This window comes from Anthonomus grandis, chromosome 7, assembly GCF_022605725.1.
Source record: "Anthonomus grandis grandis chromosome 7, icAntGran1.3, whole genome shotgun sequence".
Lineage (NCBI taxonomy): Eukaryota > Metazoa > Arthropoda > Insecta > Coleoptera > Curculionidae > Anthonomus > Anthonomus grandis.
Window position 1 is genome coordinate 34498591 of NC_065552.1, and position 20618 is coordinate 34519208.

The 20618-nt window shown below is 31.9% G+C and overlaps 1 protein-coding gene across 1 annotated transcript in view; it reads left to right on the forward strand.

The window, feature by feature from the left end:
* The first annotated feature begins 591 nt into the window (after window positions 1-591).
* Window positions 592-20618, forward strand: part of LOC126738256 (uncharacterized) — a 97487-nt gene continuing 77460 nt past the window's right edge. The window contains exon 1 of the mRNA XM_050443497.1: window positions 592-964. The gene's annotated coding sequence lies outside the window, so the exon portion shown is untranslated. The remainder of the gene's footprint in view (window positions 965-20618) is intronic.

Sequence of the window (20618 nt, forward strand, 5' to 3'; positions counted from 1 at the left end):
CTGGTATTGCCATACATGGGTTTCTTGGGATGATTAAGTTAATATAACGGTTCTGTTCCAGGTGCGAGACATCACTTAGCCAAACCCCAGCTCTATTAGCCACGAACCTTTGAAACTAGCCTTCTTCAAGGAAAGCCACTATCCTTGCTCGGTCAATCTCACCTGTGTTCTTTTTTTTTACGTGAACTTGTAAATGTAACTGTCTTAACCTTATTAATCGAAAAAAAATGAACAACTTAAAAAAAACTGTTAACATTCTGTCAGGCAACAAATATTCGACGAACACAAAAGATAAACATTTATAAATAAACGGTCGAAAAATTGCGGATGCTTCAGAATTTCTTCGTATTAAAACCAGGTGAATTAAAACATTAAAATTTATGTGTATTACCTATTATTGGCATCGGTAAACTTATAACTATTTTATATGCATATTCTTGAAATACCTAGAAAATAAAAATCTTACAAAAACATCAACAAATCGATTACTACACAAAACACAAATAAAACATAATATTTGGCAACCCAAAGCTATTTTGAAGCGAAGTAATCCCCACTTGAAAGGCAGCAGACTGAACATCGAAGAAACGAACAGAAACAAATTGAAATGCCGCTACAAAACAACGACGAACGACCCGCCCGCACTCTCGCGATCGCAACGTGCGGTGAAACGCAACTTTATTTAGCTGTCAGCGCGTGACGATTTTAAAAATTTAAATCGTAAATGCCCGCCAACGAAATAAATTGTATATGTATAGTGATTATATTATAATATAAAATTTTTTGAAACAATTCGACCAAGGATTTTTTTGTGAACACCAAAGGTTGTCAAAAACATGAAACAGGTTTAGTTTCAAGACTAAAATACTAAAATGTGCGCGCATTTTTTTGTGTCAAAAGCATGAGTGACGTTCTCTTTGGATTAATTTTTTTGAAGTTGTTTCACAACTAATATTTTATATTGGTAAGTGTTAAAATGTTAGGAGTTATTTGCACTATTTGCCATTAGAAAAACTAACGATAAATAAACATTAGGCAAATAGTTTAATAATGATTATATTTACTAAACCTGCCGCCTAATTAATAATCAAAGATTCCTTAATTAAAATTAACTAATTTAAAAGTCAAAAATTCCAGTCGATTTCGGATATATATACATGGTGTTTTATTTATTTAATAAAGAGTTAATCGATTGCCCGAGAAGATTTAGCCCTTTACCAAGCTCTGATAAAAAGATGTCTTATTAAGATTTTACTATAAAAATAATAAGGAATTAAGTCACAGTCAAGTCATGCACTTATAATAAAATATAGCTCAACAAGATGTGTACAAAAAATCAGTAAAGTAGTTAGTAAACAAATAAAATCAGGTGAAATATAAATTATAAAATATTCAAAGTAGTAAAATATCCAGGGTGTCAATTTGTAAATTTTCAATGCACATATCTCTGAAATTAAAAAAGTTAGGAAAGCGCAATTTGGTAGAAATGTTATACAAGTAGGGGGAACTACAACCACTGTATTTTGGTTAACCCCAAACTTTTAAATAGCACAACCCTTTTTGTAGTACCTTGAATTAAAAGTATTTTGGAGTAGAATTCACATTGCATAAGAATTTTTCCTAAATTATATATAGGATCAAAGTAAGGTATAAATGCATCTTATTTTGGCCTATATACAGAAGTTTAATCTATTTTCGAACAAATTTCTCATATTTTTAAACACTTCTCTTGGAATAGATGCACGTTTTGTAATAATCCGTTGCCGAAAATCATCGAGTAAAGCTGGTTGCGTTTTAAAAAACAACCGTTTTTAAGTGACCCCAGAGAAAAAAGTCGAGGGGTGTTAGATCTGGTGATCTCGCCGGCCATTTCATTGAACCTCTTCTCCCAATCCACTGATCTGGAAACGCATTATGTAAAATTTGCCTCACAGTAACAACAAAATATGATAAATTTTCGTTTAGGTTCCTATCCCCATGAATATCCAACTGATTTTCTATTCTTCAACAATTCTGTGCTTTAATAACTTATTATATAAGCTACGTATTAGACCTACGTATATTTTAAAAACCACATAAAAAAGCAAGACCTTTTCCTACTGAACATTTAATTACAGAATAAATATAAGGATACTATATACAACAACAATTTTTTTATACATTCACTATCATACTCATATTAAAAATGGTATAAATCAATTATATAAAAGAAGATGAAGATCTGGAGACAATATATGCGTCTCCCAAGTACTTCAAAAAACATACAGGGTGATTTTTATAAGAAGGTCATGCTTTTGGGGGATGATAGGGGACGTTCAAATATAACTTTTAATATAAGACACTATGGGTCGGAAATGCCTCAGAAGCAAAATACAGGAGGTTAAAGTTTTTAAAAAAATTAATAAATTAATTTTTAGTTTTTAGACTGTTTAAGATATCGGTGTCAAATTTTCTCAATAAAGCTACCTAATAAAGATGCTTTAAATCTAAAAAGTAAATGTTTTAGTTTCAACCAGTGGCGTAGATCAGATAGGCATTAGAGTAATTTTTTAATTAAAAAAAATAGTACGCCACTGATAATAAAAAATTTTAAGAATTCTTGGTTTATTTAACAGAAAAAAAGGTATCCTGCATCTTTTTCCCAAAAGGCACCATTTTATCAGAATTTAAAAATAAATAAAAACTAAGGAAAAAAAATTATCGGATAACGTTAAAAATACTAAATAATAAATAATAATAATTAATAATTAATTTAAAAGGTGCTCAAAGTGGCCGCCATTTTGTTGGATACAGAGCCTGCAGCGTAATGTTAAATTGTCGTAAAATTTCTGAATAACTTCACCCCTATCTTTAATTTCGGCTGGCAGCTACTGCAATGCGAGCCAAAAGATCATGTTCATCTGGCAGAGGTGTAGAATAAATAAGTTGGTCCAAATGACCCCACAAATAAAAATCACAAGGATTTAAATCGGGAGAGCGCGCTGGCCAAGCCACTGGGCCTCCCCTCCCAATCCAACGTCTAGGATAGACGTTGTCTTTGGTTCAAATATTCCCTGACAACGCGACCATAGTGTGCCGGACAACCATCATGTTGAAGCCACATTATTTGCCGAACATCCAATGGCACATCTTCTAAAAGTTTAGGCAGTACATCTCGAAGAAAAATCAAATAATTCCCTGCAATGAGACGTCTTGGCAAAATATACGGACCAATCAAGTTCTCCCCTATAATGCCTGCCCAAACATTCACAGAGAATTTTTGTTGGTAGCCACGGATAAATTTAGCATGAGTTGGGGTTTTCAACAGCCCAGACATGATTGTTTCTTGGGTTGACGTTATAATAAAGTTTTGATTCGTATGTCAAAAATATCCCAGCAACCGTCAAAGCTATTAGTTATTTTGTTGTCATGTCCCTCTTTGCAATTTGCGTGGCATTGAGTTAGCGGATATGCACACTCGGCAAATCCGATGAGTTCGTGCGAGTACCCGAAAAATTGCTGGACACCAACTTTATCTAATTAAAAAACAAAAGGTTCTGCATCTGTTGACCCATCTTCAACAAGGGGCTAAACACCCAGACATTTGCCAAGCTTTTGGTTGTGGTGGCCTGCATGGTTTCTTAGCCAGCGAGATCCCCTAATTAAAATCCTTGTAATCTTATGTGTGGGATCAGTTTCATCTACTCATTTACTTGACACCAGTTAAAGAATCATGTGGCTCGCATTGCCAGTAGCTGCAGGTGAAATTAAGAGGAATAAAGAAATAAATTAGGGGTGAAGTTATTCAGAAAATTCACGACAATTTAACATTACGCTGCAAGCTCTGTATCCAACAAACTGGCGGCCACTTTGAGCACCTTTTAAATTAATTATTAATTATTATTATTTATTATTTAGTATTTTTTAACGTTATCCAATAATTTTTTTTCCTTAGTTTTTATTAAAGTTATTTATTTTTTAATTCTGATAAAATGGTGCCTTTTGGGAAAAAGATGCAGGATACCTTTTTTTCTGTTAAATAAACCAAGGATTCTTAAAATTTTTGATTATCAGTGGCGTACAATTTTTTTTATTAAAAAATTACTCTAATGCCTATCTGATTTACGCCACTGGTTGAAACTAATTCTACATTTATTTTTTACATTTAAAGCATCTTTATTAGGTAGCTTTATTGCGAAAATTTGACACCGATATCTTAAACAATCAAAAAACTAAAAATTAATTTCTTAATTTTTTTAAAAACTTTAACCCCCTGTATTTTGCTTGTGAGGCATTTCCGACCCATAGTGTCTTATATCAAAAGTTATATGTGAACGTCCCCTATCATCCCCCAAAAGCATAACCTTCTTATAAAAATCACCCTGTATATTAATAGTATTAAGTATTAATAATATTTAACCTTGTACAATAATACAGACTAAAACTAAGAATAAATTTAGCAAGGATTGCATATGTTGTTATATGTTCATCACAACTATACCTTTTGCTGTCATATTAATAATAATCGTTTATTTGTTTATGAATAACCAAAATGTACAAATAGCCAGATCGTAGGCATTGAACATTTGTCAAAAAAAAATATAATAGATCGTGAAACCGATAAACTTACTAGCAACAACTAGGACAGGTGAAATATGTCCTTGTACTTCATAATACACAGAGGTGTAATAGACAATTATAAAAATAAATTTTGTAAAGTTCTTTGAACTGTTTACTATGTAGTTTAAAATTAGCACTGATTTTTACAAATAATAGCAGTTTTAACTATTTTTTGTCGAATATCTCAGAAGTAAAACAGTGTGTCTCATATTATTTATGGCACTAATGAGAAAGTGGCACAAGTTTGTGAAAACCGCTTTTTTTCAGGTAAAAGACATACCCTGCAATTTTAATCAAAATGGGACAGTGTGCGTACATCTTCATATTCTGTTCGAAGTATTTATCTAGAAATCAACGAAAGCCACTTTTTGTACTAATTAAAATTTATCTCTTTCTTGAGTTGTTGAAAGAAACATCGGTGATAAATGTAGAATAACTGTGTATGCTCTAATTGTAGTATTTAAAGCTACTGTCTATTATTATTGTATCAAATTAGAGGCTTTAAAAAATATCTGTTAATGCCAATGATCACGAAATAGGTTACCTTTTCTTACAAAAAATGCTTTAAGTAACTACCTTTAAAATGATATAGAATGTTACGAGGTGAAATAAAAATTTTATTTCTTAAATTTAAACCTCACTATTAAAAGTCGAAACTCGAAAGTTTCAACTTTTGAGTCTTTTAACTTAAATCGAAAACTTGACGGTGAAAAAGGTCAAATTAATTTAATTTGCAGTCGCTAATATCCGTCGGCCGACTACAAATTAGAATTTATACGGCTTTCGACAAGTGAGACGTTAATCCGATTAAAATTTAATGCTCATGTGTTTTATTTCAAGTAAAAGCTATCAAAACTTACTTACGTTATTAGATTTACGTTTTCAAGGTCGTGGCAAGATTTATTGAAAAGTGATTTTTGTTTCTTATAGAAATGCTGTAGTATCCGATACTTAGGGAGTCCCGAATTTATACGTCAATATTTTAACCGCGTATTCTATAACCCAAAATAAGGTTAAAATTTTATATAAGGTATATCTTATATGTATATTTTTCATTATTTCTATGTATGTAGGTATAAATTACTACTGTGTGTACAAAATTATATTGTTAAGGGTAACGAATAATATTCTTATTTACATTGAAATGTCACAGTGTTGTTCACTGTCTGTGTACTTCTGTTTGTACTTTTTGCTTTTTGAGTGACTAATAAACGTTTTTATTATTATTATTATTATAAAGTAGGGTCCAAGATGTCTTAGTTTTTAAGATACAAGGTGTTAAAGATGAAAAGGTGATGGCGGTTTTTTGTAAATATTTTCGAAACACGTAAATGTTTTAAAACAAAATTTGGTACAGTTCTTTAACTTGTTAAAAACTAGAGGTAAATTTAAGAATTTACTTCTACAACATGCAAGTTAACAAATTAAAAAATTTCGACGATTTCCAAAGATATCCAAAAAAAAACATTAATTTAAAAAATATTTTTTTTAAAGAATTACATAATTGATACACACTATTTCCGCCATAGTGATTTTAGATTTCATCTGGCATCAATTATTTATAAACTAAAATTGAACTTGTATGTATTTCAACTGCTGCTCCTATGTATAAAGAAATAGCTTAACTATTTTTCAGTATTTTGCAATATAAGTTAGTTGCCTTCTTCTTAATTTTTTAAACTGTTTAAGAATATTTAATGGGAGTTACTCAATATTTCCATAGGCTTCCTTCCATAAATTGTATACTTTAGTGTTTTGAAACTAACAAATATTCGGAGAACATCTTTAATATAAACATATTGATTTAGAGAAATAGTTGTTGTAAGTAGTTAGTTATTTTTTGATTTGATAACGAAAATTATATTTTATATTACATAATTTAACTTAGTCTATTGATATTTTCAATTTGAAATATTAACATTTAAATCTAATATCGGTAAGCAAAAATATTTTTTAGTTAATTTTTTTTTTGTGAAAATAGAGTCTTTAACCACAGAATCTTATTTCCTCTTATTTATTGACTATTTCGTGTTTAAAATTTGATTCATCATACGAAAAATGTACATGAAGATTTTACCATCATCTTACTATTTACAAGGTACACATAGTATAAAATATAAATTGTAGTATAATATAATACAAAAACTATAGTGCATTTAAAAATACAATGTCCGGTTAAAAATATTCGTTTAACCGGACCTCTCACTACGCTAAAAAAATATTTGTAGGTTTCCTGACCGCATGCATAAATTTAAAAACGTATTATTATTCTTCAGTAACCTCGCGATAAATAAATTATATTCAGCTGGTTGATTTTACTTTCATCAGCTGATTATAAAAAAAAAACGCGGGTTTCTCTTTATATAGGTATTTTTATGTAGCATAGAAAATAGTGTGTCAGGTCATGTGAATAATAATAATAAACTTTATCTACACTTTAATTTAAGTAAGAGTTGATGATTCTTTGAAGTACTAATTAGTTATTGTTTATTAGTGTGCGGCCTTCTTACTACTCAGAGGAAGGTGATTTTAAACACATACTTTTTGACTTTGACACTTACAATTTTTAGTGAAAAAGTTCCAAATTTGGGAAGTCGATATCTCGGCTTCTATAGGCGCTATTGGGAAAATTCCAACAGGTTTGTCTTATTTTCATACTTTTGAATCTAACGAGACCATCCGCCAGGTCGTAGCTCTCATATTAGTTGAGATATGGCATTTCTAATGACCATTTCACGAGGTCAAAATATGACTTTTTTCGAATTTTCAAAGTGCTCTCATTCCCTTAGTTCTAGTCAAATACCGTTATAACCCGATGTTTTCCTGATGTAGGTGATGGGAACAAGCCGCTGGTATAATTAGTTCCATTAAAAAAAAAACAATTTTTCGTGAAAAAATTCGATACGGGGCGGTATACCCGAAAAATGAAAAATCCCAAATTTTGGAGCTCGATAATTCGACTTCTGTAGGCGCTATTGGGAAAATTCCAACAGGTTTGTCTTATTTTCATCCTTTTAAATCCGACGAGACCATCCGCAAGGTCGTAGCTCTTATATTAGTTGAGATATGGCATTTTTAATGCCCATTTTTGGGCTCAAAAACGAGGTCAAAATATGACTTTTTCCGAATTTTCAAAGTGCTCTCATTCCCTTAGTTCTAGTCGAATCCCGTTATAACCCGGTGTTTTCGTGATGTAGGTGACGGGAGCAAGCCGCTGGTATAGTAAGTTTAATTTCGAAAAAAATCAAATTTTTCGTCAAAAAAAATCGATACGGGAGGGTATACCCGAAAAATTAAAAAACCCAAATTTTGAAGGTCGATATTTCGGCTTCTATAGGCGCTATCGGGAAAATTTCAACAAGTTTGTCTTATTTTTGTCCTTTCGAATCCAACGAGACCATCCGCAAGGTAGCTCTCATATTAGCCGAGATATCGCATTTTTAGAGTCTATTTTTAGGCTCAAAAACGAGATTGAAAAATGACTTTTTCCGATTTTTTAAAGTTCTCGCATTCCCTTAGTTTTGCTCGAATCTCGTTATAACCCGGCTTTTTCATGGTGTAGGTGATAGGAGCAAGTTGTTGGTATAGTTAGTTCGATTTCCAAAAAAATCAAATTTTTCGTAAAAAAATTCGATACCCGAAAAATTGAAAATCCCAAATTTTGGAGGTCGATATTTCGGCTTCTATAGACACTATAGGGAAAATTCCAATGGGTTTGCCTTAGTTTCATCCTTCTGAATCCAACTAAAACAACGGCAAGGTCGTAGCTCTCATATTAGCCGAGATATCGCATTTTTAGAGTCTATTTTTAGGCTCAAAAACGAGATTGAAAAATGACTTTTTCCGATTTTTTAAAGTTCTCGCATTCCCTTAGTTTTGCTCGAATCTCGTTATAACCCGGCTTTTTCATGGTGTAGGTGATAGGAGCAAGTTGTTGGTATAGTTAGTTCGATTTCCAAAAAAATCAAATTTTTCGTAAAAAAATTCGATACCCGAAAAATTGAAAATCCCAAATTTTGGAGGTCGATATTTCGGCTTCTATAGACACTATAGGGAAAATTCCAATGGGTTTGCCTTAGTTTTATCCTTCTGAATCTAACGAAACCATCCGCAAGGTCATAGCTTTTATATTAGCCGAGATATCGCATTTTTACAGCCAACTTTTGGGCTGGTATTGTTTGACACGGGAATTTTTCATACCAATGCATCATGAGTAACTCAGAACTAACTCACTAACAGGAAATTATGCAGTCCTATTTAAAATCCTGAGGTCATAGTCACAAATCTTTAAAAATATTAGAAAAAAATAACATACAAGTAATCCCATATTAACTTTAGGTAAACCAGAACTGTAGCTATTTCACTATAAAAGATGTTGAAAATGTGCACCATTCACTTCAAGAAAGTAAAATAATCTATTGGGGAGCTCTAGAGATCGATGATAGATTATGGCTGGGTGACGTAGACTTTTTGTTTCAAGTAGCCCCCATAAAAAAAGTCGAGAGGTGTTATGTAAGATCGGGCGATCTGGCTGGCCACTACAAATGCTCTGAAGTTTTCCTCTTTGCATGCAATGTGTACTAATTGTAATGCTATATCAGAGATTGTCAATCTATTTGCGGCATCTTTGGCCAGTTTTAGATAAATGATTTAAATAAGTTGTATCTATTTTCATTAACAGAAATTGTTTGGTTTTTGTTAAGCTAAGTATGTGTTTTGTTTTTTTTCATACTGACTTGTAATTGGGTTTTCGCTTGTAAGGCGGTGTTTGTAAATAAATAAATGTAATTAAATGTCGCAATGGGATGAAAAATATTCTATTACAAAAATGCATAAAGGATCTATGTGCTCAATGTGGTACATAGATCTTTTATGCCTGATGCAAAATGTTTTGTGTTGACATTTCATGTTACATAGATCCCTGAAGTTAGGTTATGTTTTTGTTTATGCCATCCTTTTTCATTTCCATTTCACATATTTTTCTTTCTGCTGTGCGTATTGCTGTTGTGAATATAGTGAAATAAGTTGTGAACATGTCGGCAAGAAGTAGACGTCTAGTTAACTTAAGTCAAAAACAGTTTGAAGGTATGTTAAATCCATATAATTTATCTTTCTTGGAAAAATATGTGTTTTATTCACAATTTAAGATTACAATCTTACCAGTGGCCTTAAAAATGGCTAAAGGGATGTATTTATTGTTTAAATTATTTTAGAACAATCCGATAAGAATACACAATGCTTATTTATTAAGTAGGAGCGAAACGAGGTAAACTGAAAATGTTCCAAATTTTGATTTGCAAGAACAAGAAAATGAAGAACATGAGATGATTATTGTAGATGGTATGTTTTTTTTTTTCAAATACTTACCTTAACACAAAAATACCTAACTTGGGCGGTCGTCTTGTTAGAAGCGAGTCCATTGTGGTCCGGAACCCACGTAAAACTGTAGGTCCATGAGGAAAAAAAATAGTTACTCCATTAAAAATAAAAACGTTAATTTACTGAAAATAAAAAAAAACAAAACTAAAACATCAGAGTGTGATAATAATAAAGCTTTAGGTTTGTAGAGGTATGTTTGAAGAAGTTTTACCAACACAAGATAAAACTCAACCTAGTATCAGGAACATCGAATATGAGAAACGTACACAGATTATATGTCCACCTTACAAGATATATTATTTAACGGTAAATATCTAATTTAAAATGCAATTTAGGTCATAGCATAAATTCTAAATAGCTAAAAAATTTTAGATTCTCTCTCCGGAGATGAAGCATTTTCTACAGAAGATACTTCGGACGACTATAATGCCAACAGTCTCGAATCAAGTGAAAGTTTTGAAGATGAGGATAAAAATAAAAGTCACTCTAAAACCTTACTACATGTTACAGCAGAAGATTCTGACAACTATCAAGAAAAGCAAGACAGTATTTTGGAGTCTAGGGTAAACAAAGCCAGAGAGGAAGGTATTTGATTTGTCAGAAAAAAAATCAAGAATCAGAAAGCGTCGTCCTGAAACATGGAAAAAAATAGGACTGCTTCGGCAAGACAGAGAGGCGATACTTACATTTCATTAAAAAGTAAAAAAGAAATGCCAAGCAAAAGTCCCGAATTAGGATCTTTATGGAAAAAGCAAAATTGTGAAAATCAATTTGACAAGGATGATCAGGTAAAAATATTTAAAAAATTTTACTCATTAGATCAAAATACGAAAAACTCGCTACTTTTTAAATCTGTTTCGATTGTGCCTGTTAATCGGCATAGAAAAAACATTACAAAAGGAAAAACATATACATTTAGGTACACAATAACCTGCAACAAGCATACCAAAGCCGTTTGTAAAGCTGCCTTTGTCTCTCTTTATCAGATTTCATATAAAAAAGTACAACTTATTAAAAATCAGCGGAAATCAGGGACTACAGCACCATCACCAGATAAAAGGGGTCGTCATCTTTTTAGACCAAATAAAATAAAAAGTGGTTGATGCTGTAAAAAACACATTTTCTCTTTTCCTGCAGAACAACCTCACTATTCACGAAACAAAAATGCCAATAAGATGTATTTGTCTCCGGTATTAAATAATGAAAATGCATAAGCTGTATCAAGAATATGTTCAAGAAAATAATATGCATAAACAGTTTTTGGTTTCAAAAAGTTTTTATACACACGTTTTTTCAACGGAATTTAATTTTTCCTTTGGACAACCCAGGAGTGATACATGCAGTACCTGCGATGCCAATTTAAGAAATGAAATCCATACAGAAAATTTTAAATTTGCTTTTGAGCAGCAAAGATTCGATAGAAAGAGGGCCCTAGAGAATAATGAACTCTGCTATTTGACTATGGACTTACAGCAAACTATGCCTTTACCACGACTTACCACTTCCAAATCATTTTATTTAAGGCCGATGTGGTTCTATAACTTTGGAATCCACACAATAACATCTGACGGTGATAAGGCCTATTTTTTTAATTGAACCGAAGATATAGCAACAAAGGGCAGCCTTGACGTTTGCAGTAGCTTGCACACATTTGTTCAACTTTTAACAAATAGAAACAAGGACATAAAACATCTTCTCATCTGGTCCGATTCTTGTGCTGGGCAGAACAAAAATTTTAACCTAATAGGTCTATATCAATATCTAATTTTAAAAGGATATGTCAAAGTTATAGACCATAAATTTCCAGAGGTGGGACACTCTTTCTTGGATTCAGATAGAGATTTTGAAATTATTGGAAAAAAATTACGAAAAATTGAGAGAATGTTCTCTGCAGGCCAATACAGAGACGTTATTAAAAAGAAAAACTCTGTTATTAACATGACCGATCATTTTAAAAATATTCCTGAGATAGAAAATAAATTAAACTTGTTTAACAGAAAAAAAAATTGTTGTGGAGACAAAATAAATTTTAGAGATGATATTAAATGGATACGCGTGGAAAGCTATGGCGAATATTATTACAAAACCTCATTGGACCCAGACGCACCTTTCCTAAAAGTCGATATAATTAAAAATGTCAGGACAAATTCAGTAAATGAATATAAATTGGAAATAATATCAAACAAAAAAAATACCTTATCGGAAGAAAAAATAAAGAACCTAAAATAACAACTTTGCTTTATAGAAGAAACTTATCAACATTTCTATTCTCGTTTAGGGGAAAATGAAGATAATGACGACAATAATGAAAGCGCGGAAGTCGAGCAGACAAGAAAAATTAAGAAAAGAAGAACTAATTAGGATTTCTTAGCATTTATAAGCATATTCTTGTAAATGATACAAATAAAATATTTGAATTGAATTTATTTGTCCAAGTTTTGTTATACCTTGTACCCTTTATGCATTTTGTATAATTTTTTTTTAACTTACCTAGGGAATGAAGGATTCATGTACTTTTAGAACTTTATAGTTTCCTTTGATAATGTAATGTGCATTATTACAAGACTAGTACACATTGTAGCCTTAGGGTCTAAAACTTTAAAAATTTTATATTTATAAGTTCATTAATTAAAAAGTTCTGATTTAAATTCAGTTTACGCAAAAAGTTGTTTTTGTTACATAAATCCTTTATGCACTTGTGTCTTCAATTATACTCTTGTATTTTAGCCTTTTAACGATTTAATTATGGCACAAAAATTATCTATATGGAGATTTCCTATAGTTGAGAATAGCTGGTTAACTACGCTTGCCTTCGTTGATATTATGCTATTAAAATTTCTAAATAAAAATAAAAATTATGTAACAAAAATGATAGATCATATGTATTTTGTTCTTAAGTCCTAAAAGTTGATTTAGAAACATAGTCTCAAATTAATAACTAACAGAGTGAATTGAATATTTCCAGAGAATAGACAATCATATAAGCAACTTTGTTTTAGCGTTCTATAAATATAATAATAAATGTACAAAAGGGAATCAAATCAATTAACGTTTAATTAAGTAGAAAGTACACGAAACTAGTTAACTCTTTCTAGATTATAAAATAAATGTTAACAATTTATTTGCGGAGTCTTCAATCAGTAAAAGATGTGTTAATAAAGGATCTGTGCAAAATCGCAAGAGATTTACTAATTAAATTTAGCTGAAAGTGATATATTAAGTATAAAACGAGGTAGATATTCACAAGAATGTGTGAGTTTTTGCCTAAATTAATTAGTCTGTTCACCATTTTGATATTAAGAATATACTATTAGGTAACTGCTTTAAAATAAACTTTCAAATTTGCGTCTTATTCCGCATATTTTTTTAATAATATATGTATGTATACCTCATATCAAACTGAAAGATCATAGTGAGAGCTATATTAAAAAAATTAAGATAACAATGAAATAGTAATTATGGAGTGTTTTAAAGCATAACCATAACAATTCCTTTAATATTACGTATAGCTACTAGAGATTACGAACCCATAATAAAATATATAGCGAGTAAAAACCAGATTATAAATTAAAAATTAAATATACTATCCAGTATTGATTATTATTTAAGTTATAAAGTTCATCGACATGGTTTCGATGAGTGGTGGTCCTAGATAATCGAAACCGCTGAAAAGTAATTAACATTTTTGTTGATTTTTTAATAACATCCTTATAAGTATAGATTCATTAACGAATAACGAATTTATGTAGGTTGAGTCGCTTGCTTCTGTATGGAAATAAATTAAAGAAAATATAATACGATATGTTACGTTTCATATAATAAATTAGGTTATATCTGATTATTACATTTTTCGAAAACAATAGTACCTATTTGTTCGTATTTCTAATTATTTTCCAAAAATAAAATCCTAAAGAAGTTATCTAATTCTGTCTTCTATATTAATGTGTTTTAAACTAAGTGTTTTTTAGTTTCTAGGTGTAACAAGGTAAGTATGCATATGAACCATATAAGTATGTCATATACGGTGACCGCCTAAAGTTCTGCATAAATTAGAGACATGATTTTTTGAGAAAACGCTCGGATCCTTGGATTTTTATTTTAAGTTGCGCATTATTGCACATAAATTTTTGTATACACGGTGGAACAAAAAAAAATATGACGTCATCATCTGAAAACTCAACTGTTTCAGAAATATTTACATTTAACCAACAAGAAAGCAAGTAAGTACGTCTATTTACAAATTAAGATAAAATAGAGGATAAAATGTTATAAACTGTGAAAACTCTTATTAATGTATCAAGCGTTTAAACTGATCCTCATTTATTTCTTGGCAGAAAGCAAGACGGTTTACAAAGTCATGTAAAATACTTATTAATTATTTCGGGTGATATACGTCTAATTTCATATCTAATTCTATTTTTCATATCTTCTACGTTGTTTGGCTTCTCAATATAAACTTTACTTTTCAGGTACCCCCCATAGAAAATAGTCGCAGAGATTTAGGTCTGGTGACCTGGCCGGCCACTCTATTAGAATAAAATTTTTTATTGGAATTATTCATAAAAAATTACCTCCTCTTTCTAGTACATTACATAAATTATTTAAAAAAATCCTTATGTTTTTTAAAATCAAATCTGTTAACCCCTACATACTTAGGCCAAAAATAATGTTAGTTATTTCTTTGCTCATTCTATAATTACTATTTATATCCGTTAAAAATTACATTTTTTCAATAGAGGCATTATCTATCTATAAACCATACACGATGGCTCATGTTTAGAACTTTTATGTTTGCAGATTTTCTTCTTGATGTTGGTTTTTTTCTTAATGAAGACTGGAGATGTGCTCTTATTTCTTCGGGAGTCTAATAACAGCAAGAGGGTTCCGTGGTGCATTCCCTATTATCAGCTGAAGGTTTTGGAGTTGAGTCATCAGAAAGTAATGGAGTTCTGTTGTCAGAAAGTACTGGAGTTGCATCGGATGTCCGTTTGTGGTGATCGATAACCCTTGACGGGAGAAAGTAATAGTCAGTAAACAAGTGTAAATCGAAGGGGTCTTTGGTAACGGATACCAATAAGCTCTGCATTATTTTTTAATGAAATTGTTTGTCCAAGACTTTGAACCAAAAAATCATCACAAGTTTGGTTAAAACATGTTTGAAAGTCGATATCTGCCAACGGTTGAAACCGATAGCTTGTATGTGGTCGCATTGTTAGCAAAACTGCAAATATCTTGACCTCTGCAAGATAAATGACTGCTGTGGTTTTCTAATATTAATATAACCTTTTTATCTGGGCTACATTTTACGAAGTTTATAAAATTCGAAAGGTAAAGTTCGAAGTTGTCACTAAACATCTAGCCACTAGATGAGTCACAACTCTGGATTCTTGTAGTGCTCCATTTGTCATATTTACGAACTTTGTCTAAGACTCTTACGAGTCTTGTTTACGAACATGCGGAAAACCGAAGAAAGGTGGAATATAATTTCCAATTGCATTTACCGTGTGCTGTGGCGGTTTGGCCTCTGTCACCTAAAGTAACTTTGGCCACTTACTTTTGCCCTTTTTTTGAAATGATTTTGCAGGTTTTATGGATTCCTCTTCGTCCTATTCCCATCTTCCTGGGAACACGGTATCCAAGTAATTACGGACATCGGGAATGAAATGTGGCAGTGCTCCATCTTGCTGAAATCACAAATTATCTGTCGGGACAGCAGGGTCTTGTTCGTCTGAGTATAGGGCAGCCAAAGCAGGAATAAGATCTTCTTGAAGAAAATTCAAATAGCGTTGTCCTGTTAAGTTCTCTTCGAAAAAGTATGGCCCTATTACTTTATTTTTCACGATACCAGCTCAAACATTAATAGATTTACGGTACTGTGTATGAGCCTCAGTTGCCCAGTGTGGATTTGACACTGGCCAGTACCGACAATTTTGCCGATTTACGACACCGTTTGAACAAAAAGTTGCTTCATCCGAAAACAAAACACAAACTGACGGTTATTATTGCAAATGTTCATCATTTGCTCGCAAAGTTGGTTTCTTCGATCAGGATCGTCCTCATTTAATTCGTGTATTAGTCTAATTTTATAAGGGTGGTATTCATTTGCTTTTAAGATGCGTCTTACTGACGTTCTGGCTATATTATTATCAACTGAAATTTATGAAGTGGCATTGTTCGGATTTTCTTCGACGGAGAACGTTTAATTTTGTTTCTTCAGAAATTTTTGGACGAGCTGATCTTGGCAAATCTCTAACATGACCTGAAGTTATGAATTTGTGCTCTATTTTACTAACTGTTGACTGAGAAATAGGATGGTTTGGGTATTTGGCATTAAACAGTTCACTTACTTCTTTTTGTGTGCGCACTCGGTCCCCGTACCCTAGGATTATCAAAATTTCAATTCGTTGGGTTTCCCTTAAATTAGCCATAATTTATTCTGATAAAAACTATTAATTTTCGAACTGACAGTGACATTCGAAAATGGAGATTCTTTACAAGTACAACCATGGAAATAGAAACAATTGGCAGTGTTTATAACATTATTTTTATCCTCGATTTTACCTTAATTTGTAAATAGCCGTACTTATTTGTTTTCTTGTTATTTAAATGTAAATATTTCGAAAACCGTTGAATTTTGAGATAATTCATTCATTATAAATAGGTCATCTTCTGATAGCCATATTTTTTGTTTCTCAACTAGTTGGATGAAGCCGAGTATACTGGCGTGTACCCTTATCCTTTCGCTATAACTAGCCGCAAACCGCATTGCCGAAGTCAGCGATGCAGCTGAGTTATGGCTATCAGAGTGGGACTAGTTTTCACCATTAAAAAAAAAAAAGTTGACTTTAAGGTAAAAAAAAAAAAATTTTTAATTTATTTTTTAATTTTTTTTTGTAGATTTAGGTTTGGTCCCATTCTCATGTATCTTAATACGTTTTAACCTTTTGACCTTGTCGGAGGCACTATATCTATAAGATGTATTGACGAAACCCCATTAATTTGTTATCCCTGATGATGGACATGTTATATGTCCGAAACATGTCGGATTATTAATTTTTGAATAAATTTACTGGAGGATGACCGATGTATTTAGTGACCCATTGAAATAAATTTATAATAAGTTTCTTACTTTATTGACGCTAATAGAGGATGTTTCAGCAAGAATGCAAAATTTGAATTGCGCGCCATGTTTGACAGTCATAATGGCAAATAATTATATTAGTAATTCGTAAATAAATAAAATAAATTGTCAATAATTTTTTAGGATTAGTAGACACTCACAAACGACCATGCCAAGTCTGAGACTCAAACTCAGTGCCACACGACTGCTAGATTGGTATTTGATTAAAAAAAAACCTATGATTAAGATGACTCGTAAATGGGAATATGTAACCCTTGTGCCCTAGCACTTCACACCTTGTTTCAAATTTCTCTGGTGCTTCTGAGGTACAAAGGAAGGAAGGGTGGACAACAACTACAATTAAGAGAGACAATATCGTTGTTTTAGGGATTTAATTCTAATTGATCCCTTTTTTGCCTATAGATGGTGTAGATTCAAAGGCTTCCGGGTGAAGATCTACAATGAGATGGAGTGCAATACAAATATGGTTGAAAATCGTTGCTCTCAAGTTCAATGCAATAGAAAAAGTCACTAATTGCATAATATGTTTTAACCCAAACAATTTGAAGTTAGTGGTAATAAAACAATGGGTGAGTGAGAGATTATATCTCATCGGCTCCTAACTATGCCTCCATAATAAGATCTAATGTTAATGAAATGGTAAAGTGTGGTCTTTTCCATAAACCAGTATGAATAACTACAGCTACTTAAATTATATAAACCTAAAAAAAAAATCATCAAAAAACCGCAACTGCAGAAACATCTACACGATTAACTTTAATCATAAAGAAAGTTATATACCACCGATTCCTGAGATTCTGAACATGTCCGTAATGTGCAGAACCTTAAGGTGGAAAATGTTTCGTAGGTGAATTTCTTCCAGATTTGAACTGGCTTTTAATTCTTTCATGAATTTTATGACTTCAGCCACTCCTCAGGTATTTCACCCTTAATGGGGAATTAATTACAATTTCAACAGTGTTTGCTAATTTTTTTACTTTTTAAGGGTTTAGGCCTCTTTCACTGTTATAACTAGTGGCACCTTTTCTCTCTTAATTCATCTGCTCCGCTTGTTGCTGAATAGAATAAAGATCTAGTTTAGGAAAGAAAATCTAAGTATTTATTACGAATAATAAATAATTAATTAGTGAGAGATCGAAAGTTGACAGATGAAAGTAAGTAAACATGGAGCATTATTAGGAGTATTTGGATATAGCATAATACTAACTACTTTACTAGAGCTAATAGGCACCTGCTGTAAAAACTGTTATTTTCAATACAATATTAATGCCGCTTAAAAAAATGAATATTTAAATAAAACATATCAAGGTAGTTAAATTATTTAAATTCTTTTAAATAAATATGCAGTATGCATAGGTGTAAGACGTAACTGTTCTCTTTAGGGCAATAAAGTAGTAAACAAAAATAAATGGCACGTTGACTTTTTAAACCATTCCATATTCTAATGATAATTTACTTATTGCGAATAAACATTTCGCTATTTTATGATATGCAATCATAGGTCAGTGCACTATATAACAAGTGCTACTTAAAAAATACTTTTTTAGTATTTTTTAAGAATATATTGTTAGTTGGCAAAATATATCATTCTAAGACGTATCATACGTATAATAAACAAAAACACATATACATAGTAACTAATGACAATAAATGAATAAACACCTTGTATATAGCCCAGTCAGGACGCAAAATAAACCTAAGGTTTAAGAATTCTTAAATTTTTATAACATCAAGAAGCATGCAAATGGTTTTTACTGGCTCTTTGCTTAAGTATGCATCGGTGGTCTGGTCTAGATACTACTTGTGCCATATTTATAGCATTTGTGCAGAAAGCTTTCCTGAGATCCCTAGCGTACAGAGCAAATATTGACATATACAATAACAACAACTATAAAATAGATTACAATTTAATCATTTAAAAGTTCAATATTACTACTAGATTTCTGATGTATTAATTTTGTTTAAAATATTGAATGGCAACAACTATTGTGCAAGAACCTAGTACCTGGAGAACTCTTAAGGAGGATTGAGTATAGTAAATTTCACATTTAAAAATAAAAACTTAGTACGAGATTATCTTCATACGAAGGCTTGTTGCAACGGTAAAACCACCATACAATATTAAACAAAGATGACTACATTAAAAAGCAGTCGCTTAGCTGACATGATTCTGACAATAACCGGCCAATAATAATTATTATTCGGAAACAATGCAATATTGTTCGAATATGATCACGGGTGGCCGGGTATGATTCCTGTCTTGTGTGGTGTGTTGGCAACAATTGTTTTGTCGGATTGCGGAACCATCATGGGGCACCGTTGCAGAAAGAAAGAATCATGGCTAGCCTTGATCGTATATACTATTGCCAAACCCATAACGACTGTGGTCGAATGAAATTATTAAACGGCGGTTGCCTTAGATTAGTTATTTATTTTATTCGGTTTGTTCAACTGTTATTTTAAGATTGGGTGATCTTTCTACCACCGGTCATCGGCCCGCTGGTTTTTCGTCTTTAGCGATATATGCTAGGCTCTTCTAATTCTTTTGGTCAATCTGATTACGTCAATATCTTATTTTTTTCCCCCATCTCAATATAGGTTTGTTCTCATCGCAAATTTCCAACAAGTTGATTTCTAACAATAGTGAAACTGTTTCCAAACTATTTTTAATGCGCATGCGTAAATAATTACAACCTTTGGATCGATTTAAAACCGTCTGTGATAACATCATACACGGGTCGAGTGGACTTCAATTTAAAAGAAGAAGAGCAAGAAAAATAACTAATAGAATAAAAAATATATCCAAAAAAACATACAATTTCCAAGCGAATATCAAGTATTATACAAAACAGCAAAACACAAACAATAATTTAGAGGTTATCTTCATAGTCAGAAGATCGTAGTTGACTTAATCGTAGTTACACGAATTATTTGACACTTTGCTTAAAATAAATTCGAAAACAACTCTGACTATCAGATGACGATCAGAAATTTGTGTTGATTGAGAAATTTGTATTTGGTTTGAAACCGATCGGAAGTTTCTGTCAGAACGTACTTTGCTCTAGTGCGCATGTTTATTTGTTGAAAACTTGTTTCTTAATGTTGTGAGAAGAAACCCCTTGCTTACCCTCCGCCAAGATGGAGGCCAGGCAAGGACCATGCCTCTCTTATTTCGCTGTTTCTTACCTTCTTTCTGTAGATGCTCCTTGTCTTATTCATGTCAGCTCTAGTCTTAATACCATAGGTTAGTACCGGTCTAATACAGGACTTATCCAGTGCTTTTATTTCAAAACGAACCACCCATATTAACCCTTCACTGGTATGGTGAGTCAATTTTGACCCCATCCAAAATAAAAAATTTTATTAAAGAAAAACTATTACAATTGGCAACACTGCCTTCCATGTATTCCTCGGCCGTACTGAGTAGAATATTTCTGCGTGGCAGTCGCGTTTGAGTTTTCGTTTAGCTAAGGTCTGTGAATTAAATGGGTCAAAATTG